Genomic DNA, 17,539 nt, shown 5'->3' with positions numbered 1-17,539 from the left:
CGCAGAAGTCTCAGGTCCTCAGGTGGTTTTTAAAGCTTAATGAAACACAGGGTTATGTTTTGGACAGGACTATCTTGGTGGCCTAAATTATAAATCTAAATGATGATGAATGGCGTATGTAGCAGACAACTGTGTAACTGTGTGTGAAGGCACAGAAACAAGGATCACCAACGGGCCAACATTAAGTTCCAGACTTGAAATCGTCTCAAGGAAGTGGCAAAAAATGATTGCACTGTATTTGATTTGCAACCGGATGAGTTCAAATGTGGATTTTTAGCTAACTTGTTATAAACTGTGACCTAATTTGATTTACGATTTGTTTTTTTTTTACCTTTTGTTTTTCCCCTTTGTTGCCAACAGGCCTTGAATTATATTAAATCAGTCGTATTCAAACTACAGTTTGTCCGTGATCCAAGACGACTCTGCAGACGGTCCAACTCAAGTCACGAGGTCACCCACTGCTGATTATCTCGAACCAAAGCTCGTCAGAAAATGTGACAACATCGATTAGACGTCCCATCATTATCCACTATCCACTCATACCCCCAGTATCTTCATAGTCACACTAAACCCTTTGCTTCCTCCACCACAAGTTGTGATCAGACAAGTAAACCTTCAGACGTCTGCTCATGCAGAACTTGCAGGGGTGTTGGATTTGTTATCAAGCGGTAGGAGAGAGCAGCATATTGTGTCTCTAATGACCCAGGGGTTTTATAGAGGGGTAAAGCTGTCTTAAGGAGATGTACATACATGCAGAGCTGGGATTTCAGTAAGTAATCTCTTATTGTAAGGGGAGCTTATCGTTTGTCACAGGAGAACAGATCCACAATGTCTTCAATGTGGTGGATGAATGTGTGCTAACAGAGTAAAGGACAAAGGTCAGGGAATAAAAACCCCTAAAACATGGGCAGAATAAGAGGACAGTGGACTCTACACATAAAGGAACTGAAGGAAAATTGATTAGATGTTAATAGTTTTGCCTTTGTCCATGTACAGTATATAAGATTTACAGATGGCTCAGTGCCAGTCGAACTCAGTTTTGGGTTTATTTGTTCAACAGCGTTCAGTACAATTGAGAGGCGTCCTCGAATCCTTGCAGTCCTTTACACCATAATTTCTTTCATTCATTTTAAGTTCAGAGCTGAGCTGGTCACAAACCATTTTGCCCCAACCTGGACTGAATTTTATAGGAAAAATGTATTGCTGGTAAATAAATAAGTCTTTGTTTGTACCCTTGATACAAATTTGACTAGAAGCATCGGTCATGACCCGGGTGTTAGGATCGTGAAATACGATCACACCAGGAAATAGGATTCTTTCATTGACGGGTGTTGGTGCAAAGAAGAGTTGCCGCTCATCGAGAGGTTTTTCCTTTCAATCCTGTCTTGACACCTGTCAGGATTTACAGAGAAGCTTTCACGTTGGATTGGACTGCTCGTGTTGAGCGGTGCGTGAGATCCCCTTCTTTTGACCACTCCTAGAGGCCGCTGAGACCTAAAGGTCAAAGGTCATGAGTGTCTACAGATGGATGGAACACGACGAGGATAAGAAGAGTAGAAAATCTGGCAACAGTCAGGCAGGCTCTCCACCAATACTTTTTCATTTGTATGAACTCTCAAAACTGATTCAGGAGGAGAAGTCAAAAGATTTTCACTAAATTCTTCATTTTAAACAGAAATACACTACGGACTTTTATTTTTGCAACTTCCCTCCAAGCAAAATTTTGTGTAGAAGTATTTGGATATTTTTTTCAGTGCAATGTAAATTTAAAAGTATGTTTTTGTTGTTGTTGTTGTTGTTTTTGTTGAACTGCTAGGGTTACTTCGAGGAAACAGGAAGGGCAGATTTCATTGACGTCACCTTTTCAGATGACTAACAGTTCTTGGGGTGGTGAGACGATTCTTAGTCATGTGACTGTTAAAGAACACAATGACAGAGAGACAGTCAGACTGAAGGTCCTGTATTAATGTCAGTGTCAGATATGATCAAATATATGGTTGTATTGATCAGTGAATTACAACCTTTGGTCCCTTTGCAGGCTAATCTGCCACTGTTAAAACAGCTTGTAGAGTTTAAGAGTTTGTGTCTTAAAATCATTTTTAAAAGCGATCCATAAATGTTCAGCTACTTGTAAAATCAATTTTTAAACATCCAAGGATTCTCTCTGCATGTTGGAATGCTGTCAGGCATATATTTTGCCCAGCTCTCCTGCCAAAAGTTCTGACTTTCCAGGGATTAAACTGCGCTTTAAAGGCCCAGGTCGAACCCAAAGCCAGTGATTCTTTCTATAAGACATTCCACAACACAGCTTTCAGGGATCCACTAATACCATGTATTTAAACTGTCAGTTTTTCAAGACATCGGTCCTAATATGGTCCTCAGGGAAGCTGACTCACAGAATTTGCCCAAAATTGGTATGTTCTGTAACAAAACGTTCAATTTACGCACGCTGAGCCCTTCTTCAATCGCTCAAAAACAATATTTCTCCCATTGAGCTGCTGAAACAGAAACAAGTTTAGAAAATTTGCTAAATTATTAAAGGAATACAGTATTAAATTAACTATTAACTCATTAAATTACAATATTTTTCCACATTATAAGACGCACCTTCAATGATTGGCCTATTTTAAAACTTTTGTCATATATAAGCGCACTGGATTATAAGGCACACTGTCGGTTTTTGACAAAATCCAAGGCTTCTAGGTGCGCTTTATAGTGCGGAAAATACTGAATAGTTAAATTTACAAATGAAGTTTAAAAAAGACAAAAATATAAAGTGACGTTTTTAGTTACTTTTGATCTTTTGAAGCTAGAAGTAGTAAATATTGAATAAGTGATGTCCCTCAGAGTTAGAACCAATAAAAAAACTGTCATTCTTAAATATCGTAATATCAATCGAAACTAAAATCTGTTCTGTGATGAGTTTCTCTTTCTATAAGCCAGTTACACAGGGTAATGCAGGCAGAGATCTGTGACTCTAGGGGGCAGAACAAAAACAGAAACATCCCATAATGTTTGATCATTCAGAGAAAAAAAAGTGTTCAAGGTCTAAAGGATGTTTAAGCTGCTGAGTGTTCAGTTCCGACACTCAGCTGAGCGGAGCCCATATGGAGACATTTAATTGGGTGACAATGGGACGACTGTGTGCACAGCACAGTATGCGGGCACACACACACACACAAACACACACACACACGCACATGCACACGCGCACACACACACACAGCGGGAGATAGGTAGAGAGGAAATGGAGGTAATGAGGTGCTTTTCAGCGACATGATTGGCAGGCGGTGTGAGGCGGTCTCAGCAGTGTGAACATCTGGAGCTTAACACAGCTGTGACCACCCACTGGGTTGACCAGTGTGAGTGTGTAGCGCACATAAAAGCAGTCTCTGAGGTCTCATTTACAGAATCGACCTCTGTGATGAACTGCCAAAACCAATTCAATATTGACTTCATATTTGTTCTCTGCCCGGAAATCACCATGTAAGTTTTCCAAGTCCTTCTAATACCAGATTTTCTGCTGAGGCAGTTTGGAACACTTTTCTGCTAATAAAATAATTGATGTCCCACTTCACACACTGCAAGCACAGAGGACATGTTCTATGGAAAGCACTTGTGTGTGTGTGTGTGTGTGTGTGTGTGTGTGTGTGTGTGTGTGTGTGTGTGTGTGTGTGTGTGTCGCCTCTTCACAGAGGACCTCAGACAACCAGACGCAAAGGATGTCAGTAGTTCAACAAGTCCAGTAAAATTATCCCTTATTTTCCATCTTAAATTTCTAAATTAACAATCCCACGGTCCATTTAGCTAAAAGACTAACTTATGCATGAAAATTCAAAAACTGTGTCAAAAAAAAAAAAAATTATCAAAAGAGGCTTTGTGCGAACTCCTCTTCCAAATCCCATATCTCTCTTGAGCCGCTTTGATTTTTTTTCTAGCAATTAATTTGACGAGGCGAGTTTCTATTATAGCTAAGGATGATTTTTCTGTGACGATTTCTGTTAAGTAAAGCTAACTGTGTGTTTTAATAGTGTTTTGGCTGGTGTATAACAATCTTCCTGATGCCCAGGGTCATATAGTGTAATAGTTGTATACTTTTGTTTGCCGACATCAGAGGCTTCAAGATGGGCTCAGTTTGATCTTTGTTTGACTAGGATAAAAAAATAGTTTAACACAATGACGTACAGAAAATCTTAGATCTATTCCATGTTTAATTTCATCTTCTGCAACTGAGTTTCCCATAATTGTGTGTATCCATGATGCAATGCGAGGGTTTTATTGTATTGAATTAATGCTCACATCTTTTTTGTTGTTTGTTTTTTTTTAATCTATTTTCTTTTATTTGGTGATGGAATTGAACTTGATTAACTTTATTGCCCATATTGAAGGTGCAATGAAGAAAATGAAACATGTCATAAATACAGTATAGCAGACAAATGACACATCCAAATCCACTGATCTATCATTCAAATTTTTTTAATCTCCAAAAGCAAAATCAGGGATTGTTCCAAACTTCACCTTTTCAATGTTATCATGGACATAATATGCTGCGCAAGATTTTTTCCTATTTTTTTCTATGTATGATATTATCTGCCCTCTACAGAATAAATCCTTCACTGTATTGTTGTTTCAGAATCCAGAAGAGGAAAACCTTGAGGTGTTCTTTCAGTGATTCATGACTCTTTCCCAACCCTAACCGAGGACAAGGGTGCAAGATGGAAATGTGAGCTTTTACTTTCAACAGAGAAGCAGAGATCCCCTCCGAAACACTCCTTTTCCCATAACTCTCTGACATTATGTTATTTTAGTCCCTGTTTAAGTGGAGTCATAACCTGATCACTCTAAATAATACCTTGTCTATTTCTCTCACAGCTCAAATGCCCCAGTTTTGGTCATAAAACCTCGTGTTTATCTTTGTAAGTAACAAAAAGCTCCAGCTTGGGCCTCCAAGGCAGATGGATCACCACAAGAAATATAACTAATTTTGCCAGGGTTCACATGGGATGGTGTCATTAATCACTGAGTCTTGCTACCAGGAAATCCTTACTAAAATGTATAGTCTACTTTATACCGACAAAAATTTTTACCCATAAAATGAAGATGTATATTGTGATCAAACAAGTTTATATCGTACCCTGACCTACCCTTTGCGGGATGTTACGATCTCTGACTGCCTTGTTACATGTGAATTTGCTCTCAACTTACATATTTAATCAACACCAACAGTCTTCATCTGTAGTTTGGTTTTATTTGCTACATGTCTCAATTCTTCATGTCTGTAAATATTTTCCATCGAAAGAATTTCATTTTTTTATTGTGATGGATTTATTCAACCTCTATCTAGATTTATACATTTTTATAAAAATTTTTAAATACAGTATATTGATACAATGATTTATACTGAGCAAAAATCTAAGAATATATGCCTACACACACACATCGCAAGCATACACACACAAGCACAAAGACGTAAACATACACACAGGAATTTGGATGATGTGGAGCTCAGCTTCCGGCATCCATGAAATCAGACCCAAATACCAGGAGAGACTCCTGACTGAGGAGCGACTGAGGTCCGTGTGAGTTACAGCATGACTGCCAGCAAAGGTCTCAGACACTCATTACTCTGCCACAAAACAGGATCTGGGCCTCTGTACACACACTTGTGAAGATCAAATCATTTCGCATGAAAAAAAGGAAGTTCCAACCCTTATTGTTCCAGTGTTTGGCTCACACACACCCACATTCACATACTGTATACAGTACAGTACTTCCACTCCATTGAGTTTCCAATGGGTGGACCAGCGTCCCATGAAGGCCTAGAGCCTTGGTGGACAATGGGTACTGAGGAGGAGTTAAGCCTGTTACTAAGCACAACTTAGTGACGGAGGGATCAGGCGTTAAGACAAAGGCGTTTTACGACTCGTCCACGTAAAGAGCTTTCACAGTCACTCCAGGTCACTGCAACAGGTTAGGTCTCTGGAGTGAAAAGAGCGATGTTGTCACATAGGCATCAGGTAGCGGTAGTTATTCTCTTTATCTGTCAAATCATCTGATCTGAGCACAGAGTGAGGCTTTAGGGTGCCTCCTGTCTGATCCGCAACACAGCCGTAAAAGTTTGTCTGCAACGTTTTATACCAGTAAACAAAAGCATCGATAATATTTTGAGTTGAGATACGTAATCCTCCATTTTTATAGTAAGGCAAAACGAGCGGAAAACAAATGAATGGCTGCATTTGACCCGCTGACTTTAAATCGTAGTTTACTGTCACTTCTTCTGCGGCCAAGGAAGAGGAATCCTCGGCCGAATCCCTGGGATCACCAGCGCCCCCTACCATGAGGCAGGAGAACTGCTCGCCTCACTTAGTGCCTCTTCCCAGCGGCTTCAATACCGCTCAACTCAAGAAAGACGTTACACACTTACAGTTGTTGACAAAAAACACTGTACATTATATACATTAGCTAAATTATGGGAATTTAGTTCATAGGTCAAACGTGTTTGAACATTTTAATAGCGACGTATAGAGAGATAGCATTACGGTCTCACTGTTTAGCTACCAGCACAGCTAGTCGAGCCATGGCGCAATCCATGATGAGATCATTTCTTCTTCTTATATTTGCTCTGTTTAGTTAAATTGACTTTTAATAGTCCAACTTTCACACCTTTGCTGTTGTGTCGAACTGCAGACCCATGACAAGTGTCAATCTGCATAAATCAGCTAGAATAAATTTATCTGCAATATATCGACAACATTAATGGTTCCCGTCTAACTGAGTAAAAAGCCACAGTTTGAGAACACTTTGGCTCAACTTTTTTTTACAAGGGGCCCACAAAGTTCTCAATTACAAACTGGATTCCACAGCTCAGTAATTGCTGCCTGAAGTGAGGGAGTTCAGGATGTCTCCAGGTTGTTTCTAATTGTTGAACAGAAGCTGAACCCTGAGGTTAAACTAAATTTTCTAGTTGACCTTTGCTCCAGCCGTCAGCAGTAGACATACACTTGGACTATAAATCAAAAGACTGACATCATGGATCCCAGTGATTCAAATTAGCCTCGTTCAGCTGAGTCCGTACCATTAGGCACCTGGAAACCAACCAACATACAAACAAACACAAAAATGTTTGACCTCAGTCTCCTCATTATTGTGAAATCATTTGCCTGTGGACACTACAAAACCATCATAAGTCATATAGTTGATAAATAAAATCCATTTTTATGATGGAACAAGGTTACGATAAAGCTCTGGTCAGGTTTAATCATAAACATTTAGTCAGGATAGAGGAAATTTAGCAGTTTGACTTAAAAAGAAAGTACTCATGATAAGGGGAACTTAGTTATCACAGCCATAGGCTTTAAGGGCTTTTGTTGAATGACCTAATTCTGTGGGTTGTGTTTTTATGAGGGGACATCTGGTCTGCCTCACTATGCCTGCTGCCACTGTCTCAAGGATGGATGGAAACTTCACCTCAACCCCAGTGGGACCAGTTTGATGACTGTGAACTTAATGACAATAACCTTTCCCACTGTTCTCAAACACACATGAAAAGTCAAGCAACAGGAGCAGGAACTTTTGAGTCTTTATTCTTTATAAATAGTGATGATAATGGTCAAGAATAAAAAGGAAAAACAAACAAATGTAAGTTTTGTCAATAAGCTATGTGAAGCAGGAAATCAGTGGATGGAAGTGTATTGCTGTTTTGTTTTGTTTTTTAAAACTGTGCATAGTTTAAATTACACTTAAACTATGCACAGTTTAAGTGTAATTTGTGTTTTCACACATTAAGGGCTATTTAATTAAAACTAAAACGCATTGTAATATTTATTATAGCCTCCTTATTGCATCCATATGTTGGGATCCAACTAGAGGCCCTTAATCTGTGATCTGGAACTGTTTGCAGATTCTTCTGTAGTAAATTGTTCAACTGAATTCAGAAAATCAGGCTTGTTTGCATCATTACGTCTGCGGTTTACCCACCAAATATGGGATAATGAAAAAAGAAGAAGATTTGAGCACATATATCCCCCCCACCCCCACCCCCGTCTTTTGCCCCCAGTAAAGGGGGCACATTCTGGATCACTCTTGTGGATCCGTTAATATGTTGTTTTAGAAAATTGTGTATCTAACCCACTTGTGTGGATTTTTGCGTTGTGTTGCATTCAGGTTTTAACTTTTGTATTCATATGTGTCAAATTATTGTCTTCATATGTTTTCTATAAAATAATTTAAAGTATACATGAACAGTATTTGATATAAACTGACTTGGATCAGCTTTACTGCTTTGTCAGGCTAGTAGTAGTTGCTAAATGAGGCTTGTAGCCGTAAGTCCAGCAGAAATACCAGAACCAAAACAGAAAAACACAAATAAGTGGATTTTATAGATATTTAGTTATTTATCCTTTTATATAAGTTGACAAACGCAACCAATGTGGCATCTGTAGCTAAACAGCTGTAAAAAGTATTGTTACAATAAACCTTGCATATGTATGCTCTGCTGCCTGTTAAAGACCCCAAAATGTAATATAATGGGGTTTTTTACATGTTATTTGCATCAGTACAAATAAACACTACATCCATTTAATCCTCAGCTGAACTCTGTGTGGCTCACCTGTCAAAACGCTTACCCACCCCTGCCTTAGACTGAAGTAAATTGTTTTACCTTAATTGCTGATACTTTATTATATTGCATGTTTGTGCTTATGCAACCTGACAACTTCGAATCACATTCAATCGTTCAATGAAAATGGAAAAATTCTCTTGAGCAGCTGATCTGTACTGGATTAAGATGACTCACATGAAAAGATTTCAAGGGATTTCATGTCAGAGGTACGTTATGAACTGCTGGAATCAAAGTAAAAGGCTTAACTGCAAACACCAGTGCATGCAGGGAAATGGCTGCACTTGTTTGAACTGTTCATGTTTTTGTACACGATGCTTTTAATGTGTTCATTTCTCATTAATTCTCCCTTTTGGAGGTCACGTCAACACCTTGAACTCATTATTGTACTCCTGAAACCATTCTTGAGAATTGTTTCAAATCTGTGTGCATCATCATGGTGAAAGACTCTAAAGCCACATGAATCACCAAACTATTCATTCTCCCTTTGCCCTGAAGATAAGATGTCCTACTTTCTAACGTCCCTAACTTCACGCACATTATTTTTAAATTAGAATTGAATACTTTTAAAAATATTTTTCCCATTTCACATGTTGGCATCTATAGGTAAACAGCCTTTTTCCCCACACGACCGATGCCACAGGGTATTTATGATGATGGGCAGTCTTTTGGGATTTTGTCTGATGCCCAAAAATCTTAAAAGAAAAGTTCACCCAGATATGTAAATTCAAACATATTCATGTAGTTTTTTCCCCCACAAAACATTTCAGGAGCTCTTCAGTATTCTCAACAAGTAAAGAACATTTGTTTGATTATGTAACTATTCTTCTATTTAATGATTATTTTTAATAAATAATCATTATATTTATATTGGTACTCCATTCACTTAATTATGCGACCTTTAAAACCAAGTTGCTTCATCAGTTATGATTTAGATCTGTCCGACTAAGAAGGCTGTTTGGTTTCACAGATGTACAGTGTGTGTGTGTGTGTGTGTGTGTGTGTGTGTGTGTGTGTGTGTGTGTGTGTGTGTGTGTGTGTGTGTGTGTGTGTGTTTGTTTCAGATCTGAAGAGGCTGTAGAGGGAAGAGAAGGAAAAGGTGAGACTGCCAAAAAGTAAAGGGCAAGACAAGTGAACACACACACACGCACACACACACACACACACACACACACACACACACACACACACACACACACACACACACACACACACACACTGTACATCTGTGAAACCAAACAGCCTTCTTAGTCTCGGCCTTTGGCAGAGCATGAAGGCATTCGCTAAACGACATCAGCTCAACCTCGACCGTTCTCACTTGGCTCTCCTGAGACTCCTGCCGATGCATGCATGCAATCTTATTCTCAAACATCAGTGAGGACACGGGTTTCGCACAACAACCAACCAGCAGTAAGCGGTGCAATGACAGAATGGCCTCGAGTCTGTCAGCACAATTTAAAAGGAAGCCAGCTGTGAAGGGAAGAAATCACTTTAGATTTTGGATTTTATCCGTTTTTCAGTTTTTTAGTTTGTTTTTCACGTATCCCTGGTCAAAGTTAAATGAAAGATTGCAGCATCTAAAGTCATTTTTATCATCAGGCGTCAAACCGCTTTTTCCCTGCAAATAAGACGCTGTGCTTTATAGAAACAACACCCATGTAGACAGGCAGCATGACTTTGGACCAGTCATTGTTAATTTACCTGTGAGGTTCAATCTCACATTCAAGTCGGAGTCAGAATCACTCCCATGGAAACAACCCCGGCCCTCTGTCCAGCCCGCTGGGCTGAGTTGTCTCAAACATCACTTACACTTACAGTGCTAAACACGCACACACACATGCACACGCGCACACACACAGTCACTTTTGGACAAGTGTTAATCTTGACGTCTCACATCCTCACACTCAATGCTGGAATGCTGAAGTTGAGCCAGAGGGATTCCAGAAGCGCACTGTAATATCTCCAAGTTAACCAGCGAGAGATTAAATTTGTCTGCTTCACTGACAACCCTCGCTGGTGGAAATAAGAACAAACTGAACAAATACTACCCATTAAAATCATAAATTCATGAAAAGAGTGCATTTTATCGCTATTTCCAATTAAATTTCTGTAGGTGAGGAGGCTGCATGCAGGATTGAAACGACATGAACACGTGGCCTCACAATTAAATCTGTGGATCTCCCAAACACGAGACGAGTAGACGTCCCCATCAACCCCCCCATCCCAAATACTGGACTGGCATTAAATTTGAGACAAATCTGTGATGGTTAGAGGATATTTTTATCCTTTTTTATCTCGTCATCTAGCATCAGAGTACAATCTCACTTTGAGCTATATTTGTGTTAAAAAAGCTACAGAATAAAAATGTTATGTTCATGACTGTACTTGGATATTTTCACCCTTGTGCAAACGGTTTATTTAATTCTTTCCAAACGACATCACGATGTTCTGGATACAAAGAGAAAACAAGTGTTACAGGTTTTTTCAATTAAAAAGCATCAATCAAAATTGAAGTCACATAGTTCAACCTTAGCTGAACTGTTCGTCTCAGACCAAGTGGCTTCAGTATCGTTCAAATCTGAAAAAAATCCAAGGTGCAGAGTTTGTCCGTTTGACACTGATTGGGGTCAATTTGTTCAACTTTCACGACTTCTCACACAACACAAACAAGTTCCCATTAACTATCAATAAACTCTTCCTTCAAATGTTCAAAGGTTCCTTTTCTTTTGGGGAGACGATTTAAACGCTTCCACCTTCACTGTCAGCGAGTCTTCCTCCTTAAACTTATTGGCCTCTTCTTGTATCAACAGAAACTTCCTCCCACATCGCTCCCCACCTCCGCCCTCACACACACATACACACACACACACACACACACACACAGCATTACAGTCTTCATTGATGACTGCCCATTGACAGAAACTACCACAGTGACCCCACACGTATCCCATCGGAACTGTTAAAAGTCTATCAGGCACAAACCTCGATGGTTTCAGTTTCTCTCCACACACACACATTACATACATGTAGGAACACACAGCAGGAAACTGGAGTAATCACGAGTCCAATTTGAGGTCAGGGACACACATCCTTTAAATCAGTCTCACACATGCCTCTGTGGACACACGGACACGCCCACTGGAGGATCGGAGTATCAGCCCCAGCAGAATGCTTGTACTGTTATATCATGTACCAGAGGGACACAGTAATCTTCAATGTGGTCCCACAGACCTTTCAGATATTAGAGAAGATTTAGCGTGATGGATTGTGGGTGTTTTCCGTCAACTTACTTCTTTTACTGAATGAAGCTGGTTTGCAGCTGTGAAATGTATGTTGAAGTTTGAATAGAGTACATGCAGTACATTTACATTCTCTAGTATTAAAATGTGCAAAGAGCAATGCATCATTGAAGGATTTTGATGACAGATTTGTGTGACAGTAAATTATAATGTTACATCTGCTGAAAATCCTTCAGCTAAACTCAAGAATGTCCTTTTCTGATCTGTGATGGGCTCAAACTGGTTCTTACAACATTCTTATATAAGTCAGATTACAGTCAGGCTTTGCAAATGTCTCATTTCACTCTCTATCATCAGATAACCAGATGATAACCTTAGCTCTAAGCCTAACCCTGACCCTAAGACTAACCCTGACCCTCACCCTGACCCTGACCCTGACCCTAACCCTAACCCTGAGACTAACCCTAACCCTGACCCTGACCCTAAGACTAACCCTGACCCTAACCCTGCCTGCAGAAGTGGAGTAAAGTAGTGTAACTTTAGTTCTGAGAACTCAAAAATAAGTTTCTATGACAACTAATTTACCTTATAGAATCAGTATATCAGCATGGGAGCGAATAGACTAGATTTAATTTCGGTGACAAAAACCAAGGCAGTAAATGTCCAAAATGATTGAAAATACAAAATTAAAGCTCAACTAATAAAAGGTTTTGCCCACAGAGATCCTGTTTGTTTGGGGGTTGTTTTTTACATTTGTTCATGTGGCACTGAGACAGCAAAGATGACCTCCAGCTTGGAGAAGGGTAAGACAGATAGCAATGCTCAGGAGATTGAGGGTGACAAAGACACACACACACACACACACACACACACACACACACACACACACACACACACACACACACACACACACACACACACACACACACACACACACACACACACACACTGATGAGTTTTAACCAGACACTGATGAGTACTGCATGTCAATAAGTTCACAGTTATTCTAGTTAAGGATCACTGATCAGAAGCTGCTACACTGACTGAATAAATAAGTAGATGATTGATAAACTGAATAGTTCAAAGCTGACATCACAAAGTTAGCTTTTATATCAGGTCACTCTTGTGACAAATCATCGCTGCTTTGTGTTTTAGCTGGCACTGGACTTAAATGAGATTTGAGTTGCCTGAAAGGAATTTTGGTATTTCATTAAACACTCCCTCTGTCTCATGTCTTTAGCCCATGTATTTTTTTATTACAGCTTCAAGACCTTTTTTACCTAATTTACATTATTATCTTCTGAATTAGTGGACAGTTCAAAGCTTGAGACTTATTATTTGCAGTCACGCATCTCTTCTTCTTCTGCAGGAGTTGCAGCGTTAACAGAGACATCAGGGATGCACGGTGAGGACGCCACCGTCACAATCAAGCAACGATACTCACCATGATGTGGATGCTTCAGACTGGAAACAAACTAAAAATGGAGCGCCTTTGTGTGCTTCAAAATTAATAAATATAGAGAAAATGGAATGCAGCATTCTTCTTTACTTTTTCTCAGTTTTAACAGCAGATAAATGTATTCAGACGTAAGATAAATGGGGACTAGGAAAGGCCACAGGTTTGTTCTTGAGCACGAAAACCCCAGACATTCCTTAAGAATAACTCATTCTAGGAAATATAATTATTTTACCATTAGTATGGCCCAGATAAAAAATTTTCGGTAAATGAAGTAGCACAATGAAGATGTAAGCTTGGTACTATTTTGCTAATAGGTGGATTCATTAGCTTTTGAAAGAGCCCAGCTATCTTTTTCTGGCCTATAGCATTAAAAAATTATAGTGTAGTCTAAAATCCCCACTTCTGTTGAACATAAAATACTCATTGGCTCATAGTTAATAAGCAGAGTTATCTTTATATACTTTATATACAGTATTTTCTGCACTATAAGATGCACTGGATTATAAGGCGCATCTTTATTGAATTGTTTATTTTATAATTTATTCTATATATAAGGCACACCGGATTATAAGGCGCATATAATAAACAAAATTTTAATTAAATAAAGAAAAAAGTAGCGGCTGTAGTTGCACTGTGAATGAATTAAATCAAACTCAATAAAAATTAATAATCATACAACAAGGTTTGCAGTTTTAAGACTGCAAAAGCCATTGAGGCTGAAAATAACATGTTTTTATCTAAAGCTGCCTTGAGCGGTCAAATGATCTGCCACCAGATACAAGCTGCAAAAAAGGAACAGAGGGACCTACATGTGGTCTTCCTAGATCTCACCAACGCCTTTGGGTCAGTCCCAGACAATATCTCGTGGATGGCCTTCATCTACTTTGGCGTAGCAGAGCTACTTCCAGAATCTCCAGTTTTGTGTAACAGCGGAGGGTAGCACAACCGTCTTGCAGCATCTGGAAATTGGCATCGTGGTGGACTGCACAAATTCCCCTCTGGCATTCGTCATGGCAATGGAGTTGGTTATACGGGCATCCCGCTGGGTAGTGGGAGGTGAGAGGACCGGGAATGGCCTGTGTCTTCCACCTATTAGAGTCTATATGGATGACATAGCCATCATAACAACAACAAAACCATGCAGAAACTGCTGCAGAAACTCGAGGAAAACATTCAATGGGCGCAAATTGACTTCAAACCAAGCAAGTCACGCAGTATTTCCATCGTTAAAGGCCAATTCCAAAACTCCTTGAGACGCCCATCAAGAGGCTCGGACGATGGTATAATGCAGACCTCAGAGACACCCAGCAAATCGAGCAACTGCGGAAGGACACGCAGCCAACGGCCTTGGGCAGATCAACAACACCACACTACCAGGGAAATTGAAGCTCCAGCGCCTCCACTTTGGGTTGTTAACCCGACTCCAGTGGCCATTGACAACGCATGAGGTCTCTATATGTCATGCTAATCGCTTGGAAAGGCTGGTGAACTCCCATGTGAGGAAGTGGCTCCCAAGGTGCTTCAGCAGCGTTGGACTCTATAGCGACGGGGCATTGTCCCTACCAATCTCCAGCAACGTTGAAGAGTTCAAATGTGCCAAGGTGAGGCTGGAGATGTCCCTCACTGATTCCCAGGACCGTGTGGTGAGAGGTGCCCCTCCCACCTTGGAAGAAAGAAACAGAAACAGAAAGAAAGTGGACCCCGACCACAGCTGTCCTACATGCTAAATCTTCCCTCCTCCACCGTGATGTAGTGGGCCATGTTCAGCGAGGCAGAGCAGGTTTTGGCTCTGGAACGGTAACTCCTCTTTGTCGAAAGGCATCCACAGCTGAGGCGAACTGTGGTTGTAGAGGAGGTGCGGAAACAACCAGACGTTCCAAAGCCAAAGAACAAGCCAAGCAGGAGCTGTGGATGATGTGGGAGGGTGTCGAGAACAAGAAGCTCACATGGAGTGAACTCTGGGGTATGGAATCATAGCCTAAGCAACATAAAATTTACTGCCATCTCCCAAGGCAAATGCTTAGCCCTGGGACACACATCCAGGTCTGATCAACCTGTGGTGGGCCTGCCTCAGCTGAGGGCGTATTGTGATAACTGGCCGAAATGCTCCATGATCTGAGGACACAACTGATGATGTGTCCCAGAGGCTAACCAAGGCCGTGAAGCAGCAGCTCCTTTTCTACTCAAGTATGCGGTCAGGCGCAAGTTTGGCTCAGGGAGGAGGACCACCCATAGTCCCAGGGATTGTACCATCTCATCGAATCACCCTAAATGGGTTAGGGTTAGTATATACTGTAAGTATATAACATTCTCATTCACAGTTTAGTAGAGAACATTTTAAAAATATATCTTTATGTTGATTTAGTATTGGTAACGCAGAATTAAGGTAGTTTTGTATATTTTCTGTACGTTTACAGTATAACCAGTGACAGATAAAGTGGACAATGACAGGGAGGACAATAGATAATATTAGGAATTATACCTGCATTTTTTGCAGGTATAATGCATCCAATTTAATGTTTGCCAAAAATTTCCAGGCAAGGCATACCAAGCCCAGACATTGTTCCACCTGAACTCCTCTGATGTCAGCCTACAAGAACAAACACGTACCAGAGATAATAACCACTATAATGCTCATCAACAAAAGCATTTCAGTGTCCATACATGCAGAGTTATCCGCATATATTGCTGCTAAGCCGGTTGCATTGCCACTGTATCATCTAACATTGAAACCATTTCGGTAACTTTGTATGTGGATTACAAGGAGATCAATGAGATAAGAGTCAGATTATCTCACAACATGTCAAGAATCTCTCATTAACCAGTATAATACAATTACCACAAGTGTTTTATCATGCAGTCCATATAAGACATTAAAACCAGCTGTCAACACAAACAGTTGTGCTTGGAGTTGGAAATTCAAGAGCAGCTCCAAATTTTACTGGAAGTAAAACAGAATTAGGACATCAGTGTTGGTGGTAAATGTAGTCTGTTTAAGCATTGAATTCCTTTATACGTATATAATACATTATATTGACCAAGAGCAGAGTTCTCATGCTAAGGGTATTGCTGACAATACCAGTATACCAGTCTACATCGTACGCAACCATTCCAATGGAGTAAGCCAGCTGCTGGCTGTGAAAGGAAATAAAGAAATGGTAGAAAAACATAATACTACGTGAAACCACTCGCAGTCAAATAGGAAGTATTAGTTTATGATAAAGCGAATACTTCACAAAACTCTGCTTCCAACTTTGATGTTATGTTAGTTTAGTGGTGAATTTATATCCGGTGTGTAAGACAAACAAACTGACAGGCGATGATTTTATCTCGATGACTCCATGTGAAATAGTAGGAAAAGACATTAGTCACAAGTGTACGTGTGAAAAACGAAGGCATCATCTTTCAACATAAGAACGCATTTCAATCAAAGTTTCTGTCTCAAACAACACAGAAACATTTATCACCGCTAGGATGAACTACTGTAAAGCTTCACACTCTGATTCGCTAAAGACAATGCTACTCAGCTCATGTACAGACAGACTGTACAGAAACACATCACACTCATCTCACCTGTGTTTCAGAACTGACTCACATTTTTATGACTTTAGAAATGTTATAAATGAATGGTTCTACCTAGCAATTTGAATTTATCCTATGAACGTTCTGTACCTTCATAGGATTATTAATTATTCCCAAACAACCACCTCGGTGAGGTCTACATAAATTATTACAGTCCCTGCACACGGAACAGATTTCCACCTGATTATTGGTGTTTATAAAAGGAAACCCACTCATTTACCTATTTAGTTATTTTATTCATAAGTCTGTTTATTTAATCACACATTATAGTCTTTACTAAAACTAAATACCAATTCATTAGGAATTTATTAATCATAGCATTCAATTCCATTCTGTTATCATCTGGATTGGACACTTAGTATTATTAGTGTGTTGTGTGTGTGTCCGTGTGTGTGTGTGTGTGTGTGCGCGTGCGTGTGTGTGTGTGCGTGTTGAACAGTGAGAGTTATTTTCCCTCAGAGCCGCAGACGGTAAAATCTCTGCCTGCTTGTCACCTGATGTCTTCATGCTCATTCAGGTCAACTCAGCATTTAGTCAAACAGAAAAAAGTGCAGACAAATTGAGGGGGAGTGCATCAATATGAGAAAAGCCTGGGAGAACAACAAAATGTTGTAAAACTGCAGATTTATGAGCACAGAGATG

The sequence above is a fragment of the Antennarius striatus genome, chromosome 22, assembly GCF_040054535.1.
Source record: "Antennarius striatus isolate MH-2024 chromosome 22, ASM4005453v1, whole genome shotgun sequence".
NCBI classification, from domain to species: domain Eukaryota; kingdom Metazoa; phylum Chordata; class Actinopteri; order Lophiiformes; family Antennariidae; genus Antennarius; species Antennarius striatus.
Note: the sequence above shows the minus strand (reverse complement) of the source record.